We start from the raw sequence: 10,484 nt of genomic DNA on the forward strand, positions 1-10,484 counted from the left end.
TCCTCCCAGGAACGTCAAAGAGCAGATGGAGGGGAGTTCCAAGAAGCAGCCGCCATTTCTCTTGATCCTTCCTTCTTATCTCTGTTTCCCAACACTTAACCCGAATTGCCCTGAGCATGCCCCTGGCCACCGTCAAGTACAGAAATGTCATTTCTTCAGACACGGACATCGCCGTAGAGGAATCTAGAACTGGATCTCCAGTGCTCTCCTGTCACTTCTGCCCTGGCCCGTAAGGAAAGGTTTGAAACCAGAAACTTGAAAGGAAAGGAAATCATAAACATAGACGCCATTTAAAATGTTACCGATCCTTCTGCCATCTTCCTTCTCCTGACTCTGTCCTTTTCTGAACATGCCGTTCCGCCTGAGGTTCCTCGGGGATTCTTTAAGTTAGGATTTTCCACCATGAGCTGCTCTACTGTAAATTGAATGTTCAGGTACAACAGTTGCTACTAAAGGCATGAAGAAGTGTAAATGACCTATATTCCCCACTCCCTGGCCGCTGACTGCTGTGGAGAGATGGGTAGGTCAGAACACTTAAATGAGGCCGAGATGGATGGCCAGGGTGGGAGAGGTGAGTGTGTGAATGGGGCCAAGGTTTGCATCGGTCGGGCCCTACCTCCTTGATAAAAGAGAAATAGGAAAGAGAGAAGGAGGAGGAGGGTCTCATGAGAAAATGCCGTCTGTAGGCATTTGTGCTTAGTCGAGAAGACAAGCCGGACTCAGCCCTGCCAGCCTCCTGCCCCCACCTCCCCACAACGGAACAAGCTCTGATTGTGTTAAATGTTGGCTATTCTCGTGCCACAGCCCCGCGGGGACAGATTCTGGCGAACATGATAGATAGACCTTGGAGTGGGAAAGCAGATGATGTTTGAAAGCATAGCGCTGGGGGAGAACCAGTCTGGGGCTTAGAGAAAAGAGCACGTTTTGTTTGTTTTTGTTTGTTTCATCTGGATCTTGTTCAAGGGAGGTGGAGGGGACACTGCAAAATGCCCTTTTTGGTCCACTATGGAAGCTCTGTGGCCTTGGGTGGCTGCCATGTAAGCATCCTTGCTGCAATGTCAGAAGCCCCTTCTTTGGGTCTGGCCTTGCAGGGTCTCTGAGAATGCAGATAGAAGTCAAATGTGGTCCCTGCCCTGAGAGCCTCAGTCCGGGGGAGACAGAGCACGCACAGATGAGGATGATGCAGAGTGACCCCTACAGTGATGGAGGGGGTACGAGAAGCTAGGGGATGGAGGCAGGGGCAGCGAGGTGCGTGTGTACGGTGGGGTGTGCACATGCATGAATGTGTGCATGTCTGTGTGTGTGTGACTGGCAGAAGAAGATGGAACGGATCAGGGAGGAGGAGATTCCTGCACACTTGTGCCTGGGAGGTCTGGGTGATAAGCCCTTTCTTATGGATGGTGGCCAGTGCCAGGGTCTCATGCAGAGGAAAGGCAGGAGTAAAAACTGGAAAGGAAGCAGGAACCGATCATGGTGGCCTTGAGTGCCAGGCCTTTCTCCTGGGGGCAATGGGGAGACATGAAATGGTTTTAATAAAGTGAGGAACCTAGTGAGGTTAGAGATTTAGGGGGAAGGGTCCCTCAGGATGGAAAGGCCACAGACACAAGAGGATGATCTGGGAATTGGATGAGACAGGGACTCCGTTCGCTTCCTCCCTCGACTTCAGGGCCCAGGATATCTTTGAAAAAAAAAATACCATGGGGAATCCAGGGTAATTGCCAGAGGGCAGGGAAGTACTTCCTGCTAGTCAGAGTGCAGTGGGACAGTTTACCATTGGAGTAGAGTTATCCAGTCTGCAGGCTGGGATGGGGAGGCAGTGAAGTGGAGAACCAGGGGGATAGGAAGAAAGGGGCAGCAAAATCATGTAGTGATTGGGGCACAAGCTTTGAAATCAGACAAACCTCGTTTCCAGTTCCAACTCTATAGCTGTGTAACTGTAAGCACATCGTTTAACGTTTCTGTATCCGATAGTCTAGGTTATGCAGCGGTGACAAACAGCTCTGAAATCTAAATGGCTTTAAACAACAGAGGTTTATCTCTTGCTCACGCTGCATGTTCATTATAGGTTTGCTGGAGACTCTATTCATAATAGTAACTCCAGAATGCAAGTTGATGGAGGTGTCTTTTCATTACTGCTTCTGCAATGACTATGGTACCATGGAGAGAGCGTGGTGACTCACTTAAAATGGGCCATCTCATTTCCACTCTCATTTCATTGGCCGGAGCTTATCTGGCTGTGCTTATCTTCACAGGGTGTGGGGAGATGAGAATTGGAATAGCGGTGAACAATTTACATACACAATGAGTCTCAATTTCCTTATCTGTAAAATGGGAACAAAACTACCAACCTCAGATGGGCGTCATGAGTCTAGGGAGAGAGAGAATGCATGCAGAAGTCTAGTTACACTCAGACAATAAGAGCCGGGTGAAAAAAAGATGGGGGCCAAAAGGGAAATAAAGAAAGCATTTGTCGCTTTTAGAGTTTCCTAAATGGCATGGTCCATTTGCCCAGGAAAAGCTGCTGTGCCTGGAACAGCTGCATTTGGAGCTTTTGCCTTGCTTGTGATCCCGGGAATCCCTGGTGCTCCTGGGAGTCCTGCTTGGGAAAGGCTTTCCCGCCTCCATGAGTCTGAGGGCTGATTTGGGTGTTCTCGGAGGCAGCCTAGAGCCTCCTCTCCAAGACTGTGCATCTCAAGCACCGACCTAACGTCTTTGCTGCTGCCTCCGGTGAGGCCCCGTGGAAATAGCATTTCTATTCCAAGAATCAGTTCCCATTCATCACCGTGAAGCGCGATACCTGGGGGAAACGGTAACTGAGACTCTGTGAGTCTCCAAAGACGGGGCTGTGTCTGCACAGGCTGAGTAATTAGAGCGGTTTTCTGCACACATGCCTAATCTTTATTTAAGACATTTCACTTAGGTACACATCTAAGTTATTCAAAAGTCGGTTAGATTTGAGACATGTGTATCAGCCAACGATCTCTCTTCTCTATTTTAGAATAATGGAATAAACACCAAAAACCATAATTGCAAATATTTACTGAGGCTATGTGCTAAGCAACTTGTGCCACAATTTATTTGAAATAACTCACTTAATTTTTATAACAACCTTATATTCTTTCTTGTACTTAATCTGAGAAACTCATAGGGCTCTCACTTGTTTCCATATGAAGGAATCTTTAAGAGGAAAGTAGTGAATAAATGGAGAGTATTTTGTCTGAGAGATGAAGAAAATAACAGTAGCAAACATGTATACAGAGCTTATTATGAGCCAGGCACTGTCCTGAATGCCTCCCAGGTATTAGTCCGTCAATCCTCTTGAAAGCCCTGTGAGAGATACTGTCATCCCATTTTAAAGTTGAGGCAACTGAGGTACAGAGAGGTTACCTAACTCTCTCGACATAACCTAATAGCTATTAGCTATTAGGAATCAGCCCTGGATCCCAGATAGTCAGGCTCTGACCCACCACACCATACTGTCTCTCGGGGTCTAGCAATCTTGACATCTTAAACTACTGCAGGGACTGGCACGTGGAAGGTGATGACAGGAAGGCATTTCACTCAATTCTAGAACAACAGAACCAGGGCCAGTGGTGTAAGCCACAAAGAGGCAGATTTGGACTCCACCTGAGAAAGAACTTCCCTCAACGAATGTGGTTCAAGGATCAAACAGAGTCTCGTGTAGGCTGTAAGCTCCCATCACCAGAACTCCTCCAGAACAGATGGGATGACCTCTCTCAGGGAGGCATGGGTACCATTCCTTCCTTGAGCTTGAGGTTGACTTAGATGCCTCTGTGATCCTTTGACATGATGATTTTATGAGTGCAGCCACTGTCACACCATCTGAACATATGGCCAAAAGTTTTTCAACTAGTCTCTTCTCTCCCTACTGAAAACTGAGAGCAGATGACAAAGCTACATGAGTGGCAAACATGAAGGCCCAGGATACTTTACCGAGCGGTGGTATCATCAAATGAAATGCACAGCAAAGCGACTCTGACACAGGATAATGATGCAAGTAATTGTTGTTACCTGGATGATCAATTAACCTAGGTTCACCTTGTTGACTCTAAGTAGTATAGTTTTCATTAGTCAAACCTGCATTTTTATGTTTTTCTTTTCTAGCTTTATTAATTTACCTATTTCAGCAGCACTGAGTTTGGTGGTTTTTCTTGACACTCTGTGGAGTTTTATCCTTCTAGGGGCAGGCATTAGAGGATGAGAAGATGTTGTGGGGTTACTTGTTTGTTGGGCCGGGAGAGCCAGGCAAGGGCCAAGGGCCTGCCAGTGGGTGGGGCAGACCAGTGGGAACACAGGTCAGACAGGTTTGGGGTCTGGAGGAAGTAGAGAAGCTGGCAGCAGAAGCTGCAGTGACCCCACTTGGGGCCGAAGCCAAGGGCCAGGGGAAGGAACTGATCATAGGCAATGAAACCAGGCAAATGCAGGAGGAACAGTCTGGGTGAGATGTGGTCCCTGCCTCAACTTCTGAGTTTTCGTCTGGGAGCCCTGGGGCAGCAGGCAGTCCCAGGTGGGTGGACATAGGTTCTAGATGCAAGGACAAGAAATTGGTGATAGTTGATGAGCATAAAGGACCCAGCCCAGGGGTCCAGGAGCTCCTGGTGGCAAGTCCAGACTCGTGCTTGTAGGCAAACCTCCTCCCTCCTTGAACTCGAGCTCTTACCTTCATGGGGGTGGAAGGCACAGGACCAGGCTGCCAGGCCCAGGGCTGCCCTGACTCAGCGTGTAGCCTTGGCAACATCCCCTCCTTCTCTGGCCTCAGTTCCTCATCTCTACAGTGGGACAACTGGTTGAACCATTCCCTAAGGACCTCCCAGTTCTAAAACATGGTGGGGGCTCTCAAACAGCTCCTTCAAATGGGCTGTCAGGGAGGCTAAACCAACTTTGAGTCTCTCTCTCCTCTGCGCAAGAATCGAGGCTTTCTCTGAGATGGACTTTGATTTACAGCCCCAAGAGCAACAAGGTACAGGAGGGAATAATAAGCTCTTTAGACTTGGAAGCGCCTGCAAGAAATGATGGATGTCCCCAAGGGAAGGTACATCCAGGAAGGTGTCCCCAGCCCCCCAGCAGGAATCAATCTCCCTGTCCCAACACCCCCAGACAGTGTTTTCTACCTGGTATTCCGAGCAGCTGCTTATGTGTCACACCCCCAGCTAGGCCCCCAGCCCCCCGAGGTCAGTGACTGTGCACCTGGTAGGCTCTCTGGCGAGATCTGCCGTACAGCTGCTGGCTGGCTGGCTGAGGTCACCTCTCTGATTTTCAACCAGGTGTCCCACTTCATCTTGTTGGGAAGATCTACGAGGATCTGTGCTGCTTAAACACACAGACTGTCTACTACTTTGGAGCTCTTGCAAATAGAAAAAAAGGCGATGGGGGAGGGGCACTCTGCTCAGGGATGGGCCGGCAGGGCTGCCCCAGCCTCCCTGGTAGGCAGACACTCTGGAAACTTCTGGGGTCCTGTTCTTAGCCACGTGATCCCAGGGGTGCACGTGGGCCCCTTGGGTGCCTGCGCAGAAGGACATGGGAGGGAGGGCCGCACCTCTGCAATTCTGCTCTGCGGGTCCAGCGGGCAGCTGCCCACCCTTCCCTACCCCACACTGTGGGCTCCTGAGTCAGCAGATTAGGCATTTTAAATACATGTTTTAAACTTGTCAAACAAACAAACAAAAAACCCCAGAGGTTCTAGGTAGAAGCTGCCCAGTGTTCCCCTGGAATGTAGACTCCTCGAGGCCTTGTTTCTCCCAAACCAAGTGCCTCTGTTGCCACTTCAGAGCATATCCTGTGGGGATGGGACCTGGGCTGGCCTGCAGGCTTCTAAGAAGCCTTCTAGCCACTTTCTTGGTGGTGGAGGCCCAAGAGCTGGGACCTGGTGATGTCACTCTCTAAATAATGAAAGTAATCATTGATGGTGAGTTGACACTTTGACAAAGTCTGTGCTGAGCCTTTACCCACTGAATCCTCATCACAACTCTATGGTGGTAGAACCACTGTGATGCCCAAGTCACAGAAGAGAAAACTGAGGCCCAAATTCACACAGCCAAGGATGCTTTCCCTCTGGTTGCTCACGTGGATCCTCCTCATCCCTGGGGCTAGAGCCTTGAGCATCACTTCCACAGACCAGCCTCTTGCCCACCCTCATGCCATCATTCTATATCCAGGGTCTTCAAACTTGAGCACGGACCAGAGCCACCCAGAGGAGGGCTAAAGACACAGGTTGCTGGGCCCCATGCCAGAGGTTCAGAGTCAGTCCTGCTGGGGCGGGGCCTGAGAATCCACATTTCCAACAAGTTCCCAGGTGATGCTGCTGCTGTTGGTCCAGGAACCAGACTTTAAGATCTATTGATCATAAGTCTGTTTATTTCCTTTGAAATACTAATCAGAGTCTATAGTCACTTAATTTATTTATTTGCCTATTTACTTATTATCTCCTACACCAAATCGTGAGGTTCAGGACAATATCTGTTTAGTTTGCTGCTGTGTCGCCAGCCCAGCACATAATAGGTGCTCAGTACGTTTTTATGTGTTGAATGAATGAGAGAGTGGAGGAGCTGAGGCTAAACTCAAGCCTGTCCAACTGTGTTCCAAACACGGCTCCAGACCGTTGTGCCCCTGACTTCATGCCCTCCAGCTGGGTGGGCTTGCTGTTGCTGGGTAAACAGGCACCAAACCTCTCATTGTGTCCACAGTGACTGTCCTGCCACAGCCCAGCCTATACCCTGGAAAATACCAGTGTATACCCTGGAGACTGCCTGAACCTAGAAAGGACAAGCGGCTGGGCGAGCCCTAGGCAGGGTACTGCGAGAGGCACGACCTCCAGTGCCTGACTGTGCCCACGTGTGGAGGGGCATCCAAGAGCCCCAGGGGAGCCCACCCACCGCATGGCGGGCCCGCTGGTTCTGTGGGGCCTGTGTGGAGCCAGCCCCGGAGCCCTGGGCACCTGGCTGGGTCTGACCACAGAGGCGGCCCGTGACACTGGGATACTTGGCTGCCTGTTTGAGGCACCCTGCCTTGTCGATCGATGCTTCTTCCTTAAGAACAGGGCAGGGGAAGAAGGAAATGGCGTGGAAGGACAAAAAGAAGATAATATAAGCAAATTGCTCCCTGTGCTTCTCTTTGGCAAGCTAAATGCTTATTGAAATGAAGATAAGCTTGACAGACTTTTGTAAGCAGTTTGGGGGCCTATCTGAGAATATCTCGCCTTGAGAGACTTCTATTAGAACTGACTCCACAACTAATAATGTGGTCTCTGTCACTTAACTCAAAAGTCCCTCCTGGACCCGCACAGTGAAGCGTTAAGGAAATAAATTTTTTTTTAACATATACAGCAAAGTTTGATTTGTTGAGAACATTTCTTCAACTGACAAGTTACAAGCCATGTCTGAGAGGCCCACTGGGAACTTTCAAAATTTGAGCAGCAGTTTCTAATCACTGATGATCATTAGCATTTTAGTGAATAGATTTTTGATAAGAAAAATCTTTGCTCTGTGGGAAGAAAAAAAAAACTACCCTGACATTTGATAATGCAAACAGAGTAGCAATTTTAATTAGGCCTCCAGTCCTCCTTGGTGTGGCAAACACTGCACCAGACCCAGATGTTTCCCATCTTGCAGGATGTAAACTTAAGGCTGTGTCAAATCATTGGTGCTGGGTACCGATTGGGTCTCCAGGACAAACATTAAATAACCACTGTTTCCTGAGCACTTGCTGTGTGTCAGAAGCTGTGCTGTTTCACACGCATCCTCTCAGTCAGTCCTCCCATCAGTCTGATGAGATAGCTACGATTCTTATCATTCCCATTTTACAGATGAGAAAACTAAGGACCAGAAAGGCTCACTAACCAACAGTCACCCAGCCTGTTAGTGGTGGAGACACTAACCCAGGTCTGTGTGACCCGAGTCTCCATGCTTACCCACGGAGCCATACTGCCTTCTCAGGTGCCACTCAGTGGGGACAGATAGAGTGAACAAGACAGAGCATTGGGCTCTTTCCCTGACTCTGTCACTAAGTGTGTGATGAGTCATGTGACCTCCTCCAGCTTCAATCTCCCTGTCTGTGGAATGGGGATGGGATCAGCCATCTTTCCTTCACTGGACTCTGGAGGAGCTCTGAGGAAAGGGCGGCTGTGCATAGAACATTTTTCCTCTTGTGGAATTAGACCCTGATGCTGTATCTGCTTCCCATGGATCTTAGCCTCAACCTTTGGGGCCACTCAGAAGAACTCTGAGCCCCTTTCCCTGTGATCTAAAGGAATTTGTAATCAGCTCTTGGGTTTTCTTAATTTTATATTCTCCAGAGTAAACACCTCTAATTCCTTCAACCAATCTCCATATGCCATAGCACTGAGTTTTGATACTCTCTGCAGCAGAGATCTGTCACTTGCAAAATGGATATATTAATGGTCACTGTGAGGATTAAATGAGCTTATGTACGATGCTCTGAGAACAAGTGTGGCACATCGTGTGTAAGTTGTGTGTGTGTGTGTGTGTGTGTGTTCCTGCCCAATTTCTATTCTCCCCTTTTACTTAGTGACAGAATCCTGATTTGGTTTTGAGCATCAGGAGAACATTTCCCAGCCTTCCTTGCAGATCAGGGTTGACCCATAAGGTATAATTTGCATACAGTGAACCGCTCAGATCTTAAGTGTACCCCACCATCGGTTTTCATGCATGCATATCAAGAAAAAACATTTCTAGGCAATCCCCACTCTTTCCCAAAGCAACCACTAATCTGAGTTCTATTAACATAGATCAGTTTCTAGAATGAATGGAATCATACATTATATACTTTTTGTGACTGGCTTCTTTTCTCCATCACAGTATTTTTGAGATTCATGTATGTGTAGCTGGTTCCTTTGTATTGTTGAGTGGTATTCTACTGGATGGCTATACCCCAGCTTACCAATTCATTCTCCTGGTAATAGACATCTAGGTTGTTTCTAGTTTTAAACTATTATTGATAACATTTTCTATGACAATTCTTGTACTAGTCTTCTTGTAGACGTGTTTTAATATCCCTTGGATGAATACCTAGGAGAACTGGTTCCTCAATTAGCTGTTTGAGAAATTGCAAAAAAAAAAATTTCAGAAGTGGTTGTACTATTTTATTACACTCTACACCACACAAGTTACAGTTGCTCTACATCTCCAGCATCTGGTGTTGTTAGACTTTATCATTTTAGCCATTCTAGACAGTGTGTAGAGATATATCATTGTGGTTTTGATTTGTATTTTCCTGATGACTAATGATGTTAAATGACTTTCCAAGCGCTCTTTAGCCATTTATATATCTTCTTCTGCGAAGTGTTCATTCAAGTCTTTTGTCTATTAAAAAAAAAAACAAACTGTGCTGCATGTCTTTATTATTGGGTTGTAGGAGTTTCTATATTCTGGATACAGTCTTTTGTCAGATAAATGTGTATAAATATCTTCTCTTTATTCTATGGCTTACCTATTTATTTTCTTGATGGCAGTTTTTTGATGATTAGAAGTTTTAATTTTGATCAAGTTCATTTTCTCTCTTTTTTCTGTGTGTGATTTATGCTTTATGTGTCCTTCCTAAGAAATCTTTGGTCATAAAGATATTCTCCTATGTTTTCCTGTTTTCACTTTTACTTTGAGGTCTATAATCCACTTCGAATTTAGTTTTGTGTATGGTGTGAGATGGGGTCCAGGTTCTTCACTTTTTATATGGGTATCCAGTTGTTTCAGCACTGTTTGTCAGAGACATTTTCCTTTCCTCATTTAATTGCTTTGGCACTCTTGTTAAAAACCAAGTGACAATATGGGGGTGTTGACCTATGTCTGGACCCTCTATTCTTTTCCAAAAATTTATTTTCTATCTTTTCACCAAAATCACACTGTTTTGGTTTTTATTTATAGTTTTACAGTGTCTGAAGATCTGACAGGACTCTTCATTTTGTAACTCATTTTCAAGATTGCTTTGGCTATTAGTCCTTTGTCTTTCCAAATAAAATTTGAAGTCATCTTGATTGGGATGACATTAGATTTTTAGATTAACTGAAGAAAACTGATATTGTAATAATATTCCTATTAGTCTTCTAATCCATGATTTTTCATTCAAGTTATAATTTACTCTGTTTATTTAGGTCTTTTTAAGTTTCTTTCAGCATTGTTTTATAGTATCAGCATAGAAAACTTCCACATGTTTTGCAAAATTTATCCTTAAGTGTTTGACATCGTTAGATGCTCTTGTAAATTATGTTTATCTTTAATATAATTTTCTAGTTCACTCCCAATGTATGTAAGTACAGTTGATTTTTATGTATATTGTGTTATTCTAAATTCATTTATTAGTTCTAGCAGCTTTTTTCTTTGTGGATTCTTTAGGATCTCCCATCTATACAGTCACATCATCTGCAAATGGAGACAGTTTTAGTTCTTCCTCTGCAATCTATATGCCTTTTATTTTTCTTGTCTTACTGCACTAGCCAGAATTTCTTCTTCCAT

Source organism: Camelus bactrianus, chromosome 4 (assembly GCF_048773025.1).
Source record: "Camelus bactrianus isolate YW-2024 breed Bactrian camel chromosome 4, ASM4877302v1, whole genome shotgun sequence".
In the NCBI taxonomy this organism is placed as follows: domain Eukaryota; kingdom Metazoa; phylum Chordata; class Mammalia; order Artiodactyla; family Camelidae; genus Camelus; species Camelus bactrianus.